Source organism: Humulus lupulus, chromosome 3 (assembly GCF_963169125.1).
Source record: "Humulus lupulus chromosome 3, drHumLupu1.1, whole genome shotgun sequence".
Classification (NCBI taxonomy): Eukaryota; Viridiplantae; Streptophyta; class Magnoliopsida; order Rosales; family Cannabaceae; genus Humulus; species Humulus lupulus.
The window spans coordinates 72,379,868-72,398,843 of record NC_084795.1 but is presented as its reverse complement, the minus strand read 5'-3'; the positions used below and the strand labels follow the sequence as shown (position 1 = coordinate 72,398,843).

The 18,976-nt window shown below is 37.7% G+C and overlaps 1 non-coding gene across 1 annotated transcript; it reads left to right on the top strand.

Annotated features, from left to right (window-relative positions):
* The first annotated feature begins 13,912 nt into the window (after window positions 1-13,912).
* On the top strand, window positions 13,913-14,019 carry LOC133827959 (small nucleolar RNA R71). Its single transcript, XR_009890607.1, has one exon. It is a non-coding gene; the product is annotated as a small nucleolar RNA R71 (small nucleolar RNA).
* The last annotated feature ends 4,957 nt before the right edge of the window (window positions 14,020-18,976 follow it).

Sequence of the window (18,976 nt, the reverse complement as noted above, 5' to 3'; positions counted from 1 at the left end):
ATTATTTTCAAATATAAATAGTAGCTATTTATTTTTAACAAAATACACACTACTTTAATTTTGAAATAGTTCTTTTAAAAAAAATCTTTAAAATAGTTATTTTAAAAAATATATATAATCTAATTATTCTCTCTTTCCTTACAAAATAGCAATCATTGTACAAATTTGGAACAAAAATATATAAAATATATTATAAATATTTTATCCGAGAATGACAAACTGGAGAAAAAGAAATGGAAAATTGATTGAATAAGAAGAAAAAAATTATTGAAAAGCTTTTCAATAGTAATAAGAAAGACGTGGCCTTTTTTTTCTCAATTTTTCTTAATATTTTGTAGGGTTTATACATTTTTGGATTATCTGTTTGGACTTTGTGTTTTGACAAATTATTTTTTTGACCTTGTTTTGTAAAATGGTTCAAATAGAACCATAAACTCAATTTTGGTCAAAGTTTTCTCAAGAGAAATCACAAATAATTCACCAAACTAATAATTCAGAACAAAAATAAAATCATTCTACTTAAAAATTGTGTTGTTATATTTATTTATTTATTTTTTATCAAAATTGAGTTTAGGCGTCTATTTAAACCATTTTACAAAATATAAGATCCACAAATGAATTTTTTAAACACAAGATCCAAACAAATAATCGAAAAAAATACAGGGTATAACACTACAACAAATTTGATATACAATGACTCCCTACAATGTCTTACACCATTGGTGTAAGATATTAAAACTTATCAGTGATTTTAAATGTCTGATGGTGGGAGATATTGAAAGTTTTTATTAATGGCTACAATTGGAAGACATTAAAAACGGTGGAAGACGTTGCAAATGTGCTGGATACGTGGCCAGGGGGACATCCAACGTCTCCCACTGGGAGACGTGCCACGTGTCCCATGTCTCCTAGTGGGAGACATTGGATATATAAAGGGGGACATCCAACATCTCCCACGTCACATCCAACATCTCCCACTGAAAGACGTGCCACGTGTCTCACGTCTCCCAGTGTGAGACGTTGGATGTCCTGTTTAATTTAAATTAAAATCATTTATCACATGTCCATATTCTCTCTCCCACTTTATCTTTTATTATTATTATTAAAAGACTAAAAGCTGTTTCAAAATAAAAAAGAATGATGTGATGACAGCCCGCTATCACACGTTTTCCATTCCCCATATTATTATTATTATTATTATATCCCTCACATCTCACTTTCATTGTCCCTCTCTTTCCCTATAACCCTAGTCGCCTCCTCTTCTTTGTTCTTTTTCTATTTCTCTCTCAAACTCCATTGTTCTCTCATTCTCCTTCTCTTTCAGATCACCACACCACCACACCACCACCACGACCCCACCTTCCCTCACATCTCTCTTTATTTCTCACCCTCTCGATTCCGACTACCACCTTCTCTTTGTCTCTCTCTTTGTGACGGCAAAGGGACAGATCAACCTAGGTGATGGCATAGTGGTTCTTAAGATCGACTCCATATTTATCTTGTCCTAGGTAACTCTTTCTTTCTTTGTCTCTATCTTACTCTTAATCTCTTTATCACATTTTTTTGTGTTTTTGTAGGTGACGGGTTTGGGTGTTAGTTGTGCGATGGGCTTGTGTGGGTGGTGGTGTGATGGAGGCGTGGATTGTGGTGGTGTCGAGTTCTTTATTTTTTGAACAGATCTAAATTTTGTTGTTTGAGAGAAAAGTATTTGTTTATATTTTCTTACTTTTGGACAAATTGTGTCCTTTGATGTATATTTTTGGTGAGATTCTTAGTGTATATTTATTGAGTTTATGATTGTAGAAGGTGTTTGTGTAAAAATTTATTTAATATATTTTGGATTGTGTATCTATCTGATCAAATAAAATAGCAATGGGAATTGTATACTTTTTCACATGACAATATTTTATTAATAATATAATTATTAATTATATATAACATATATCATTAATAAATATTAATATATAATATTAAATCAATTTAAATTAATATTAAAATAAAATAAAATAAATTTAATTAATTATTAAATCAAATTAAAATAATATTAATTATAAATTAATTTAATTTATTTATTTTTAAAAAAATATGAGAGGCTTTTCAATGTCTCCTATGAGGAGACGTATGAAGTCTCTCACCTCTCCTAATGGGAGACATTGAAAGTCCCTAGGAGACTTTCAATGTCTCCCACTGGGAGAGGTGACATCCCACGTCTCACAGTGGGAGAGGTTGAAAGTCCACATTTTTGGATACCTTTCAACCTCTCCCACCAGGAGACGTGGGATGCCTCTCACCTCTCCCATTGGGAGACGTAAGATATGCACTTACAATGATTCTACCTACAATGTCTCCCCCCACGGGAGACGGGGGAGACATTGTAGACTTTTAATATCTCTCAAATAAAGTCATAAAACCCTTATATTGTTGTAGTGTAAAAAGGTATAAACCCTATTTCTTAAATAAGGTCTTAATTTCTAAATCGGTCTAAAGTCTCCAAACTTATCGAGGCCCTGTGATATTTTTAAGTACATGATAAAGTATGAAAGCATACTATATACCATAAATGTAGAGTACGATTTTTTTATTTATTTTTATTATTATTTTTTGAATATGAGTGGAAGAGTATAAAAACGGAGAGATATACAATTTGATTCATACAAAAATATAATGATACATATTCAAAATTTATATAAATATATAGGGGAATTCTCCTATAGTTGAGAACACTGAGAGCCCCACCAGTAGAGCTTAAAGTGAAGTCTCTATAGAAGAATTGTCCTAAATATATATAGGACAATTCTTGTATAAGGGCTTCACTTTAAGCCCTACCGGTTGGGCTCTCAGTGTTCTCAACCTTTGAATAATTTTCAGTGCGATTTTTTTTATAACCGTGTATATTATAGTTATTTAGAGCATTGACGCGATTTTCAGAAAATTCTGAACAGTTTACAGTACCGAAAACTAGGTTTAAACATGTTGTTGCACTTGCGACTAATTTTTTTTATCCGCGTGGAAAACAACATATTTGAACCTAGTTTTAGGTAATGTAAACTATTTGGAATTTTCTAAAAATTTGCAAGATGCTCTAAATAACTACAATATACATGGTCATAAAAAAAATCGCGTCGAAAGCTGTTCACGGATCGAGAACACTAAAGAACCCCACCGGTAGAGCTTAAAATGAAGCCCCTATATGAGAAATTTTCTCTCTCTATATATATTTAGATGCATGTATATGACGTTTTTATGGTAGGAACATTTATGTGTTTTGGTATGTTGAGAATTTATAATTCAATTTTTTCTATATGACGATATATATTGTAGTTATAACAGACATCCTACCAAATTTTGGGAAACTCCAAAAAATTTATAGTGGCGAAAATAGGATTCAAATATTCTGCTTTACACGCGTATAAATAAAAACACAAGCGTGCGTACAACTGACTGTTTGAATCTTGTTTTCGATACTAAAGGTCTTAGATCGAGGTTATCAAAATCAATGGCTTGAGGTATACTTTAACGATCCGCTTTAATTTTGTGACAATCCTATATAGTATATTCCACATATTAAGATTGTTATGCATTTAGAAATATCTTATATTTGGTATCAAGAGCCACATTTACCTCAACCTTGTTTTGCTAGGAGTTTTTACCCATATATTATTAGTGTATGATTACATATATTATACATCTCATTCATATTGTATATTCAAAAATTTTGAATTTATATTTTTCCTTAAATATGTTTTTCATATTAATAACATTGGAAACAATTTAGTTTAATTTTCTAATGATTTAGTGCATGAAGAACAAGTCTAAAACTCAATGAAGATTTTTGAAAAACGTTTTGAAATATACATTCATGTCTGAATGGTTGAAAAAATTTGGTTTTCTCAATTCAATTTTTTTTTATAAGTTTGAGCACTAGAAATACTTTGGTTTATATTTTCTAGTTAATTTGTGCATAAAAAATAAGATTTCAAACTCATGAAATTCTTTGAAACCTTCATAATCCGTTAATGGCCGAAAACCATTTTTGAAATTGAAGCCTAGTTTATAGTTGTTGTTTCAGTATAATAAGGTTAGAGATCTTCATATCACTAGTTTAGTAATCGATCTGTGAGAAAAGAACTCAATTATTGACATCGAAATGACGTTCTCCAGCCGGGTTTGGAACTAGGCTCGAACAACTCACACGCAGAAAATCAGGTCAAAACGACCCGACTGAAGGAAGGAGATGTGTGCAAACGACACACCGTTTTGACGAGTCAAATGGCACATCGAAGGGGAAAATGATAGGGCAGATTTAAAAAAAAATTAAGAAAAATCCGAAAATTTAAGTTTTTGTTGCGAGATTTATAGCTATGCAAGTGCACACAGTCGCAAACTCGTAATAAAATGGTAAAACCAAGTATCGTCCTCAAGGACTGATTTATCAATTACCAGTCAATTAATTTCTTGTTCTATTTGATGAATTGAAATTCTTGATTTTTATAAATACAGCAAAAGAAACTATAAATTGCAGAAACAATAATTGAAAATTGAATATAATAACAACTAATGGAAAAACTTTTAATTTAATCACTGAGAAACAATTAGGATATTCAATCTCATCAACTATCCTCCCTATTATTCCCTAATGCAAAGTGTGAATTCTTCTTCTTTTGACCTAATTCAATTAACAAGTTGATATAGCAGCCTATAATCATACTATGAATTATAAACTCAACCTAGGTGACAATTCCCTTTATTTCTATGGTAAATTGAACCACACAGGTAGCATTAATCTCAATAACTTAATAACAGTTACACAATTAATTCAGATACTTTCGTTCTAAATTAAAATTATGTCCAATATAACCACAGCAGAATTAAATCTCACTTCTCAGATTTTGACTTAAAAACATATGTAAATGACTAAAGATGGCCAATCAATAATCAATCTAAAAGAACAGATTATATGGAATTGAAGAAGATTGAAGAAGAAGAATATTAAAATTGCATTAGTTCATAACAGGGATTCAAGTGATTCAATTAAACATCCTAAACAGAAAATTAGTTCATAGCCATAGTGCTTATCACAACAGAAATTAAGAATAACATCAGGAAGAAGAAAAACATGTAAAAATACTCTAAGCTTGAGTCTTCAAAACCAGCCCTTTTCTCCCTAGCCGTCCGTACGTCCTTCTCTCTTCTTTTTCGCCAAGTTAAAACCTAAGATTTCAAATTTTAAAAAGGCGGGCCGCGGCTCTACATACACTATGCCGCGGCCCGTGTCCAAATTCCTGGGCAAAAAACCCTTTCCATGCCGCGGTCCTCTGAAGCCATGCCGCGGCCCGCATTGACGAATTCTGGGCAAAATGCCCATCTATGCCGCGGCTCTCTATAGCCATGCCGCGACCCGAGGACTTCCTTAAAAACAATGCTTCTGTTTCCCCCCTAGCCGCGGCTCCACTTTGCTCATGCCGTGGCTCTTACGGGATTTCTCAATTCTTCAAGTTTTCATCCCAAAATTTCACCGACACTTCCAAATTGTGTTGAGAACCATTCTTTATCAAAATATGATGAAAAACTTGGTTATTTCTTCCCTTTCTTTGGCATTTTCTTCCACATGCTCAATTCTTCCTGATATTCACAAAGACAAACAAACAAAGCATAAACCCGCACTAAATGAAAGAAAAACGAAATAAAAGACTACTAAAAACATCACCAAAACATAACAAAAACTAGACTCAACAAACTCCCCCAAACTTAACCTTTACTCGCCCTCGAGTAAAGACCAAGTTAAACTACAAAAAGAAACAAACATAAAACGAACAAGCTAAACCATCATTACCATCTACACTGCTTTGCCAAAACTCATGAAATCTCAATTGCAATATTTATAACCAGAATTTCAGCTCAATTGCCTTAAAGTCCAATTTGTACAGTTCAATTAGGGAAATCAATAATATATCATGAAAATGACTACAACACTTGGATTCTATCATATATGCTCAACTCATTCCAGACAATTCCACAAACCAACTCTACAATATGCTTGCATTACTTGACCTTCTCCACTAATGTCAACAACACGTGTTTTGAAATCAAAAGGACTTTCACAGGTTATAGCGTTAGGCTTAGGCAAGGGTAGATGAAATTGTCATTTAGGCTCAATCATTACCATAAGCATAAAAACCTTGAAACCAGCCAAATTTCTCTTCACCACACCAAAAATCACCCTTTTATACAATTAGAGAGAGAGATTACAACACTTTCATCATTTTCTTCTTCTTTTTTTTTTTTTTAATATCACACTCCCCCAAACTTAAGATTTTCTATATCTATATAATCAAGGAGTGTGACAAAGTGATTCTTTTTTTTTTTTTTGAAGACTTCTCTCTCTCTTCTTTTTGTACAATCATACTACATTCCAATCAATTCAATTCCTTACTATTCTTCATTCTTCTTTCCCACAAATTATATGCTTATGATAACAAAGGAAAAGGAAAAAAAAAATAATGAAGTTAGGAAATTTAGGCTCAAATAGTATAATCAAGAACAAAAACTAAGTTTAAGGCTCAAAAAAAGGTAACTAAGGATGATTAAATCAAGGTTGGCTTGAAAGGCACAATCGATCCAATAAAATTGCCTAAATCACTTTTCTAAACACATGTCATCAAGGATTTCGCCTCAAAGGCCAAATAATGCAAGTTCTATCAAAGTCAAATTATCATTCCACCAACCCTAGTCAAACTCATATAATAAAATCCAAAATGTTGCATTTTCAAAACATATTAAAAATTTCCCACAAAACTTTTAGATTAAACTCTAAAACAATTGAACCAAGCACACAGTTGAATTCAATTTCCTTTTCACGAGCAAAGACAAAGCAACAACAAACAAGAATGATGGCTTAACAGTTACACTAAACAACACAGAAAATAACACAACAGACTAAACACTAAAATAAACAACGCACAAAACAAAACAAAACAAAATAAGCTCTCCCCCAAACTTAAAATGCACATTGTCCCCAATGTGATAAAGAAAAGAACAAGGAAAGAGAACTTACCTGACGCCACATCAGTATGGCGGAGGAGGTGGTGGAGGTGGCCACTGGTATGGAGTGTACTGGGGCGGAGGAGTGAAATAATTCTCATCAGCGGAGCTCATAGTCCACCTTGTCACTAAAGCATTCAACTCCTCAATGTGAACCCGCCCGTACTCATTTTGCTGCACCATGAAGTCATTATAGTGCTGATTTTGCGCATGATTCGATTGGATTAAGTATTGATTTTGCTGAATAAGGTAATCCAATCGGTCATGCGTACGCTACGTGTGCTCATCAATCGGTCCACCAATTGCCAAATTCGAAGGTGGGTTACTAGGACCTGCTTCATCTGCTTCCTCCTCCTCAGCTGGATCAATGTCCACTGGTTCATCAGCCCGGCTACGCTTGTTTGGCTGGCTAGAGGCAGGTGGCGTTAGAGAGGCCGAAGGGAATGCCGTAAACATAGTCTGATTGATTGCCCCCATTGGCCTCCGGACTAGATCGCTGTTGTAGACTGGTACCTCATAAGTGTTGCATAGGGTCGAGAGGAAGGTACCATGGGCGACACCAGCTGTAGTATTGAATCTGCTGATGTTGCGAATGCTATAGCGAATAATGCGGCCCACATCAACTTTCATTTGAGTCATGATAGCATACACCAACAAACAGCGCTCCCTATCAATAGAAGACTGATGAGAAGTCGGCAGTAAACGTGCACTCACAAAATAAACCCACGCCTTCGCAATTGGGTTTAGCTGCCACCTGTACAACTCTTTGGGCTTTCCATTATGATAATTGAAACGTGCCCCTTCCACACTCAAAACGGCAGCCACAGCATCATAGTCGGGCTCCTCAAAATGGGCCAACTGCCAATGTTCATCCTCTTGTGCAGACAATGAGGGGAGGCCCAGTAATTGGTTAAATGCATAAGATGTTGTAGGCACCAATTTACCCCTGATAAAATTGTTCTGCTCTGCATCAAGATATGAGAAGTTGGCAAAGAATTCATATAACTGAGAGCAGTTGGCTGAGCCCACATAAGTAGAGTCACATAGGAAACCCCAATTACGTCGCACTATTTCAGCTTTGATAATGTCATAAGCAGGGTTTTGTACAACAGTGGCCTCATTAAGCTCAAACCCCCTTTCCCGTACCACCAATCTCTTATGAATCTTTTTAAATAAATCAGTTGCGTCCTTATTGACAAATAAATTCGTGTCATAATCAGCTGGGGCAGGTGGTGTTGGTGGTGGTTGAGTGCGCGATGAGGAGGCTTTCTTTGAGGTGGTTCCTCTAGGGGGATTTCTCTTCGGACCCATAGTGTCTTTCAAAACAAGAACAAACTACCCCCAAATAGGTTTTCAAGACTTTGAGTAAAATTTTCCTTAGGTGTCACTCCCCCAAAACTTATGATTAACACAATCAACAGCACAAACACTAATTCCCAGATAAACAATCGACAAACCCCTTAAACGTCTCACAAGAAAAGCACAGAGCAATCCACAATACCACAATATGCAAACTATTCTCCAATCAAAAGCACTAGAATAGGTAGGAGACACTTACTTGAATGGCACAAAAGTTCTTCTTTTTGTCTCCTTGGCTGATGGAAGTCTCAAGAAATAGAGAGAAAAAGATGTTTTGGGTAGGAGAATAGTTTCTGAAAGTGATAATGAGTGAGAATGTGGCCAAATTAGGGCTTTTTATCCCAAATTTCGGACTCGGGCCGTGGCATTACTTTGACCATGCCGCGGTCCGCATAAAATTTCCAGGGTATAATGCCGCGGCCCTTTGATACCTATGCCGCGGCCCGCCTCGATATTCTGGGAAAATTGGGGTTCAATGCCGCGGCCCTCCTCATCCATGCCGCGGCCCGCCCCTATACTTCAAAAATCTGTGGGCCTCTGGAACCCCCAATGCCGCGGCATCATATGGCTATGCCGCGGCCCTTAAGGATTGCCTATTTTTTTTATTTTTTAATATTTTTTTTGATTTGTCACGTTTTTCATGATTCTAAAAGTCCAAAAATAAACCAAATATCCATTGTTTACAAATACAAAAGTAAAATAAATAACAAGTAAAACATAGGGTGCCTCCTACAAGCGCTGTCGTTAACGTCATTTAGCCGGACGCTGAACCCCTCTTCAGAGAGGCTTCAGAAGGAGGATAGACTTCGCTTGATCAAAACTACCACCCAAGTATGGCTTCAATCTCTGATCATTGACTTTAAAGGAATCACCTGAGTTGCCCCGAACTTCTACAGAACCATATGGAAAAACTTGAACAACAGTGAATGGCCCTGACCATCTTGACTTCAATTTTCCAGGAAACAGTCGCAGTCTTGAATTGAAAAGAAGTACCTGCTACCCTGGTTGGAACTCTTTCCTGATTAAGTTCTTGTCATGCCAAGCCTTTGTTCTCTCTTTATAAATCTTGGCGTTCTCATAAGCCTCATTTCTGAACTCGTCAAGTTCATTCAGTTGCAACAGCCTTCGTTCACTAGCGGCACTCCAATCAAAATTCAACTTTTTCATAGCCCAGAATGCCCTATGTTCCAATTCAACTGGTAGATGACATGCTTTACCAAACACCAACCTGTAAGGAGACATGCGTATTGGTGTTTTGAATGCAGTTCTGTAAGCCCAAATCGCATCATCTAACTTTTTCGACCAATTTTTCCTTGAACTGTCAACGGTTTTCTCAAAGATGCTTTTGATTTCTCTATTTGAAACTTCAGCTTGCCCATTTGATTGAGGATGGCAAGGCAAAGCTTTTCGGTGATAAACTCCATAACGATCCAGCAGTGCATCCAGTTGCTTATTCACAAAGTGTTTCCCTTCATCGCTAATCAGAGCTCGGGGAGTGCCAAATCTAGTAAAAATATGTTTATGCAGAAAATTAAGCACAATTTTACCGTCATTGGCTCTAGTTGCTGCTGCCTCCACCCATTTGGATACATAATCCACTGCCAATAAAATATATTCATTGTTGTAAGATGGTGGAAAAGGCCCCATGAAATCGATGCCCCATACATCAAACAATTCCACCTCAAGAATCCCCTGTAAAGGCATTTCATTTCTCCTCGAGATATTACCAGTTCGCTGACACCTATCACAGGCCTTGACAAAAACATTGGCATCCTTGAATAATGAAGGCCAATAGAAACCACTTTGTAATACCTTGGCCACTGTTCTTGATGCTCCAAAGTGCCCTCCGCATTGTTGAGTATGACAGTGATTAAGAATGGACTGCATCTCTTCTTCAGGAACACACCTTCTGATAATCTGATCAACACAGTGCCTATAGAGAATAGGTTCCTCCCAATAGTAGTGTTTCACCTCAAAAAAGAATTTCTTTAATTGTTGCTTTGACATTTCAGGAGGCACAATTTTTGCAACCAAGAAGTTCACTATGTCTGCAAACCAAGGGACAGCTAAAGTCTCACTTACCCCAAACAACTGCTCATCAGGAAAGTGATCATTGATTTGCACTGCTTTCTTATTTTCAGTCTCCTCCAACTCAAGTCTAGAGAGATGATCAGCCACCACATTCTCGCTGCCCTTCTTGTCACGAATCTCCAAGTCAAATTCTTGAAGCAAAAGAATCCATCTAATCAGGCGGGGCTTGGCGTCTTTCTTTGACATCAAATATTTAATGGCTGAGTGATCAGTGTAGACAATCACTTTGTTACCAATCAGATATGGTCTAAATTTGTCACAAGCAAACACAATAGCTAGCAACTCTTTTTCTGTAGTGGCATAATTCAGCTGAGCATCATTTAGAGTCCGACTAGCATAGTAAATAGACCTGAATACCTTGTCAATCCGCTGTCCCAGAACTGCCCCCACTGCATAATCACTGGCATCACACATCAACTCAAAAGGTAATTCCCAATTCGGAGCTATCACAATTGGAGCAGAAATAAGCTTTTCTTTCAAGAAATTGAAAGCCCTCAAACATTCATCATTAAAGTCAAAGACAACTCCATTCATAAGCAGATTTGAGAGGGGCTTGGACACTTTAGAGAAATCTTTTATGAATCTTCGATAGAACCCAGCGTGACCAAGAAAACTTCTAACTCCTTTGACTGAGACTGGTGGAGGCAGCTTTTCAATGGTAGAAATTTTTGCTCTATCTACCTCAATTCCCTCACTTGAAATTTTATGGCCAAGAACAATCCCCTCTTTCACCATAAAATGGCATTTCTCCCAATTCAGCACCAGATTTTCCATCTCACAACGACGCAGCACGTTCTCCAAGTTACCCAAACAGAGGTCGAATGATGAGCCAAAAATAGAGAAATCATCCATGAATATCTCAATACACCGGTCTACCATGTCTGAAAATATGGCCATCATGCACCGTTGAAATGTTGCAGGAGCATTGCATAGTCCAAATGGCATTCTCCTGAAAGCAAATGTGCCATAAGGACATGTGAAGGTTGTTTTCTCTTGATCCGCTGGTGCAATAGCGATCTGATGATACCCAGAATACCCATCCAAGAAACAGTAGTAGCTATGGCCCGCCAATCTATCGAGCATCTGATCAAGGAAAGGCAAAGGAAAATGATCCTTCCTTGTTGCCTTATTGAGCTTGCGGTAGTCTATACAAATCTGCCACCCCGTTACAGTTTTGGTTGGAATGAGTTCATTGTTCTCATTTTTCACCACAGTCATTCCACCCTTCTTAGGTACCACTTGCACAGGGCTCACCCATGCACTATCTGAAATTGGGTAGATTACCCAAACATCCAACCATTTAAGAATTTGCTCCAACACTACTTCCTTCATAGCTGGATTGAGTCTTCTCTGAGCCTCTATGGATGGCTTGCTATTCTCTTCCAACAAAATTTTATGCATCACTGTCGATGGGCTGATTCCTCTAATATCTGCCAAGGTCCACCCAATGGCCAATTTATGCTCCCTTAGAACCCTCAACAGTTTCTCCAATTATACCTTTGACAGGTCAGCTGACACAATGACAGGTAAAGTTTCATTCTCTCCCAGATAAGCATAGCGCAAATGATCTGGGAGGACCTTTAATTCCAACTGCAGTGGCTACTGAATGGAGGTTAGCGGTTTATCAGTCGCATCTGCTAGTTCTTGAAACTTCTTCCAATATGGTAAGAACGAGTTGATCCAATTTACACATTCTCTGATCTAAGCATCATCATCATCATCGCCCTCATCACCCAATAATACTGCCTCTAAGGCATCACTGCTCACCCTTCTCTTGGAGACTGCCTTTTCTATCACATCCACACTAAAGCAACTGTCACTAGCCACCAGATACTTCATAGACTTGAAGACATTAAAGACCACCTCATCTCCTTGAACTCTAAGCTTAAGCTCTCCTTTGTGGACATCAATAAGAGCTTGGCCTGTGGCTAGAAATGGCCTACCGAGAATAATCGGGACATCTGTGTCCTCCTCCATGTCCAGAACAATAAAGTCAGCTGGAAATATGAACTTAGCCACCTTCACAAGAACATCCTCAATAATACCTCGTGGATGTGTTAACGATCGGTCTGCGAGCTGTAAAGTGACAGTTGTTGGTTTTGCCTCCCCCAAACCAAGTCTTTTAAACATAGATAAGGGCATTAGATTGATACTTGCCCCCAGATCACATAAGGCGTGCTTGCATTCAAACTTGCCAATGGCGCAAGGTATGGTGAAACTCCCCAGATCTCTCAGCTTTTGGGGTAACTTCCTTTGTAAAATCGCGTTGCACTCTTCAGTGAGTGCTACAGTCTCATAGTCCTCCATTCTCCTTTTCTTTGACAGAATCTCCTTCATGAACTTAACATAACTGGGCATCTGCTCGAAGGCCTCAGCGAAAGGAATGTTTATGTGCAGCTTTTTAAACACCTCAAGAAACTTAGAAAACTGTTTATCAAGTGTAGTCTTTCTAAGCCTCTGAGGGTATGGAACTCTAATTGGCTGCTCAATAACAACTGGTGGACTCTGTTCTGACTGTTGATGGTCTTCAGTAACCCTTTCTGAATCAGACTGTTCACCCATCTCTTTATTCTGAACCACTACCTGTGGAGGTCTAGGATGCTCAGTTTGTTTCCCACTCCTCAGAGTAATTGCCTGAACTTGCTCCTTGGGGTTGACTTCAGTATTACTAGGCAAGTTTCCCTGGGGTCTGTTATTGAGCATATTGGCCAACTGCCCAACCTGTGTCTCAAGGTTTCGAATAGAGGATCTGGTCTCAGTCATAAATTGAGTCTGAGTATTAGTAAGAGTCAACAAGGCAGCTTGCAGTTCATTAGGCCTCTCAGGTTGAGGCATTGATTGTTGAGATCGAAGCTGTTGTGATGATGAAGCTTTATTCATAGGTGGCTGAGGCATGTTATTCTAAAATTGGCCCTGAAACTGAGGTTGTTGGCCTTGATTATTCTTCCACGAAAAGTTGGGATGATTTCGCCACCCAGGATTGTAGTTGTTGGAGAATGGATTATTGAGTGGCCTTTGAAAGTTTCCCACCGCTTGAACTTGGGCATGATCCATTGGGGTGTTATTATTTATACAGATAGGGCACTGATCGACAGAATGAGCACCACCACACATTTCACACCTCACTGCCATCTGAACCGCATTAGCAGATACACTGCTCTGTTGTAACTGCTTTGTCAGAGAGGCTACTTGCGCTGTTAGAGCAGTGATTGCATCCAGCTCATGCACCCTAGCTACCTTTCTAACTCTTGATGATCTTTCCTCAGACCATTGATGATTGTTTGTGGCCATGTCCTCTAGCAGCTCATAAGCGCTAGTTGCGCTCTTGCTCATAAAAGTGCCACCTGCTGCAGCATCAATAATGGTTCTGGTTGTAGGACATAAACCATTGTAGAAATTCTGTACTAGCATCCACTGTTCAATGCCATGATGAGGACATCTTCTCAGGAGTTCCTTAAATCGTTCCCAAGCTTCATACAGTGACTCTCCGTCATTCTGGCAAAAGTTATTTATCTCTCCCCTCAATTTAGCAGCTTTGGACGGAGGGAAGAATTTGGACAAAAATTTCTAAGCTAGATCTTGCCAGGTGACAATAGAGTTTGGCTGCAGAGAGTTCAGCCAACTTTTAGCTCTGTCCCTTAGAGAAAATGGGAAGAGCCTAAGCTTGATTGCGTCATCACTCACCCCATTATATTTGAAGGTCCCACACAACTCCAGAAAGTTGGACAAATGGGTGTGAGGATCTTCAGAGGGCAACCCATTGAATTGCACAGAGGACTGCACCATTTGTAGAATAGCGGGCTTTATTTCAAAGTTGTTGGCCTCTACAGCTGGTGGGCGTATACTATTTTGTACTCCCGTCAGAGTGGGTAGCACATAATCTCTCAGGCTCCTCTCAGCATTGGTCTGAGCCTGAACCCCTTGTACAACTCCAGGAGTTAGAACATTCCTGCCATCCCCGTCATTCTGTGCCATCTTCACAGATTTCTGGGCCTCTCTCTTGTTCTTTCTGATTTGATTGCAAGACTTTTCAATCTCAGGATTCAGAGGAACAAGTGTGTCTTTTCCTTTTCTGCCACGCATATACCAAAATTCACCTGAGATAGACAAATTAAGCAACTAACCAGATTAGAAACAAGAGAAATTAAAATCAAATTAGAATAAAAATTAATTAGACTGATATTGATAATTATTTTCAGTCCCCGGCAACGGCGCCAAAAACTTGTTGCGAGATTTATAGCTATGCAAGTGCACACAGTTGCAAACTCGTAATAAAATGGTAAAACCAAGTATCGTCCTCAAGGACTGATTTATCAATTACCAGTCAATTAATTTCTTGTTCTATTTGATGAATTGAAATTCTTGATTTTTATAAATACAGCAAAAGAAACTATAAATTGCAGAAACAATAATTGAAAATTGAATAGAATAACAACTAATGGAAAAACTTTCAATTTAATCACTGAGAAACAATTAGGATATTCAATCTCATCAACTATCCTCCCTATTATTCCCTAATGCAAAGTGCGAATTCTTCTTCTTTTGACCTAATTCAATTAACAAGTTGATATAGCAGCCTATAATCATACTATGAATTATAAACTCAACCTAGGTGACAATTCCCTATATTTCTATGGTAAATTGAACCACACAGGTAGCATTAATCTCAATAACTTAATAACAGTTACACAATTAATTCAGATACTTTCGTTCTAAATTAAAATTATGTCCAATATAACCACAGCATAATTAAATCTCACTTCTCAGATTTTGACTTAAAAACATATGTAAATGACTAAAGATGGCCAATCAATAATCAATCTAAAAGAACCGATTATATGGAATTGAAGAAGATTGAAGAAGAAGAATATTAAAATTGCATTAGTTCATAACAGGGATTCAAGTGATTCAATTAAACATCCTAAACAGAAAATTAGTTCATAGCCATAGTGCTAATCACAACAGAAATTAAGAATAACATCAGGAAGAAGAAAAACATGTAAAAATACTCTAAGCTTGAGTCTTCAAAACCAGCTCTTTTCTCCCTAACCGTCCGTACGTCCTTCTCTCTTCTTTTTCGCCAAGTTAAAACCTAAGATTTCAAATTTTAAAAAGGCGGGCCGCGGCTCTACATACACTATGCCGCGGCCCGTGTCCAAATTCCTGGGCAAAAAACCCTTTCCATGCCGCGACCCGCATTGACGAATTCTGGGCAAAATGCCCATCTATGCCGCGGCTCTCTATAGCCATGCCGCGGCCCGAGGACTTCCTTAAAAACAATGCTTCTGTTTCCCCCCTAGCCGCGGCTCCACTTTGCTCATGCCGTGGCTCTTAAGGGATTTCTCAATTCTTCAAGTTTTCATCCCAAAATTTCACCGACACCTCCAAATTGTGTTGAGAACCATTCTTTATCAAAATATGATGAAAAACTTGGTTATTTCTTCCCTTTCTTTGGCATTTTCTTCCACATGCTCAATTCTTCCTGATATTCACAAAGACAAACAAACAAAGCATAAACCCGCACTAAATGAAAGAAAAACGAAATAAAAGACTACTAAAAACATCACCAAAACATAACAAAAACTAGACTCAACAGTTTTTTCAAAATATTTTTTGGAATTTATATTTTTCCTGATTTCTACGTTAATTTGGGCAATGAATTTCATTTATTATTTTTCTTATTTTAATTATACATATAATTTTGGTAGTCTATATGTTATTTAGAAATTAATTCAAATGTGTAACTTTTTGATTTGGTATTGTTGATGTGTTTTTTCACCAACAGTGTATTAATAAATAATAAGGTAGATTAGTGCTTAATAAACCATAATGAAAAATAAATGAATTCACTCTAGAACACAATATTTTTACGTGGTTCAGTGGTTAAAATTCACCTAGTCCATGAGTTTATATTATTGCTGTTTCTCTCTCTATTTTGGCAGAGTTTCAATTTTACAGAATAATATGGTCCCCTTTCCTGTCCAATATTCCCAGTATTTATAAGGGAATTTCATGGTCAGGTTTGGGTAACCGCGTCAGTCAATCACACATTGATATAATTATTACATTTAATACAAATAATTCCCATTTATATTGGGATATGATTTGATCACAAGGTAAATGTACTCCTAATATCTGAGACATTAAATACGACACCCGGATCATAAATATACATATAAAGGGATCCCGAGTCTTTGGGGATCCGCGGGTGTGCAATATACTAGAACTACCATAAGTTGGATATCTCATCCAAGCTCGTGCTTCGACAGCTGCTTTAATATTCTGAGCTCGCGCTTCACAGTCTTTGTGTCCGTAGCTCGGGTTAAACCCAGGACGCCTAACACCACGCGTGACCACATGAAACTGGAGTTGTCCATGTCGATAATAAGCATATATCATTCCCTTGGTTATTTCTCCGTATATTTATTTGCCAACTGTACCCGAGCTGAGTGAGTGAACTCAGACTAAAATTATAGTACAACAGGTATATTTATTGCATGATTTTTTTATTGTGCATGCAATTATGATAATTGTGCTAATTTGGGTATGTAATTATAATTAAGTTTTAGTACAATTATTTATTAATTTACCAAATATTATATAATTGATTTATTGCTTTATTAAGTATATTTTTTTAAATATTCTACCATTTAATTATATCTGGAATTATTTCATTTAATTTTATCATACATATAATTGTAGTAGATTGTGCTAATTTGTATGTGTAACGTCCCAAATTTGCTAATAAGGCATAGTGACTTGATTAGTGTGTCGAGAGGGCATATTGGATTTATATATGTGGAATTAATTGAATAAATGTGTGGCTACATAACATACATGATTTATATGGTAATATGAATATATGCGCATGTTTATGTGTATTAAATATGCATGTAGGCCCATTCTTGTTAATAAGAGCATATTTGTAATTTTGACTCGTTGAGGGTATAAATGTGATTATATTTGTCAAATGATTAAAACCACATTATTAGGTGGATATATTTGCGATATTCGGCTCGAGGCGATCCTAGTGAGCGGATTAGCGGAATAGTCATGACTGGGTTAAATACTCGACTCGGGATGAGCCTAGGGGTATTTTGGGAAACTTAGTGTGTATTCGGGATTTACCGGGTAACGAGTAGTTATTTGGTGATAAATTGGATATGTCATGATTAATTGAGAATTTATAGGACTACTTGAGGATTAGCAGGAAATGTGGTAAATGACGGATTTCCCTTAGTGGTATCTGATGAGTAAGGGTCTAGTAAGGGGTAGCTTGGTCATTTACCCAGATGTAGTGACTTAGTCACTTGGAACCTTTCAGAATAAAGGAGAAAACACCAAGAAACTCTCTCAGTTACTCTCTCACATATACTCTCTCTCTCTCGATCATCTCTCTCTCTCTTGAAGTTTTGGGGAGGCCTTGGGATTTTGAGGAGGAAGGCTTGATAATTGAGACTATGAATTGGGGATTGAAGCTAGGATTGAATTGGAGTAGCTCGGGGGGGGGGGGGGGGGGGGGAGGGGGGGATGTCGAAATTCTCAATTGAGGTAAGGTGTTTGCTCTGGTTTTGGTGGATTTCTGTTGTGATTTTAGTTTAGGTTAACTTTTAAATAATGGTTGGGTTTTGATTTGGGTTAAGGTTTTGGCTTGGATTATTGGGTTGGTCATGCTGCTTGTGATATGTTATTGAGAGTCCTAGACTTAATTCTGGCTATAGGGCATGGTTAGAATGATTTTTGGTGAATTTGGCTCGAGGAAAACGTAGGAAAAGCCCCAGAATTTCTGGGTTTCGGGTTCGAGCCACAGCGCTGTTCTTCAAGCGTCGCGGCCCGTGTACATGAAATGGCCTTGGCGGTTCTCTAAAATTGCATAAGCGCCACGATACTAGTTAGGGCGTGCCACGGCCCGTGTCTCCCAGGAGAGATCCCCAAGCTCCTTGACTTGTAGTGTGCCGCGATCCTTGGGCCCAAGCTGCGGATCAAATTTAGAAAAATAGCCAAAACAATTTTTTTAGCTCAGGAACTCAAACCTAAGGGCTCGAGAAGGATTCTACTACCCGGTTTAGTGGAGTTCGAGGTCTCGGTGGCTAGTATATTATTTTGAAGCTTTTAATTGGGTTAGGTTTTGATGGTTATCCACTATTTCTTTGTGACTGGATTTTACAGCTAAGGCTAGAGATTAGGGATCGTGCTCGGGACTGCCTTATACCTTCTGCTAAGAAAACAACACCCGGGTTGTGATCGGGGCTTGGACCCTTGTTGACGAATATGATTATGATTGTGACTATAGATGAAAGTATGATTATATTTGTGCTTGAGAATATTTGGTTAGGCATGCTTGTTTATATTTGTTTATGCATGTTCTGCGTGTGGAACGCAGCCCAACCTAAGCATGTCGGGGTCAGATATATGACCAGAGACTCGACCTAAGGGTGTTGGGCTTGAACGTCACTTAAATAAATAGAAGTGGCGTCTGCACTTA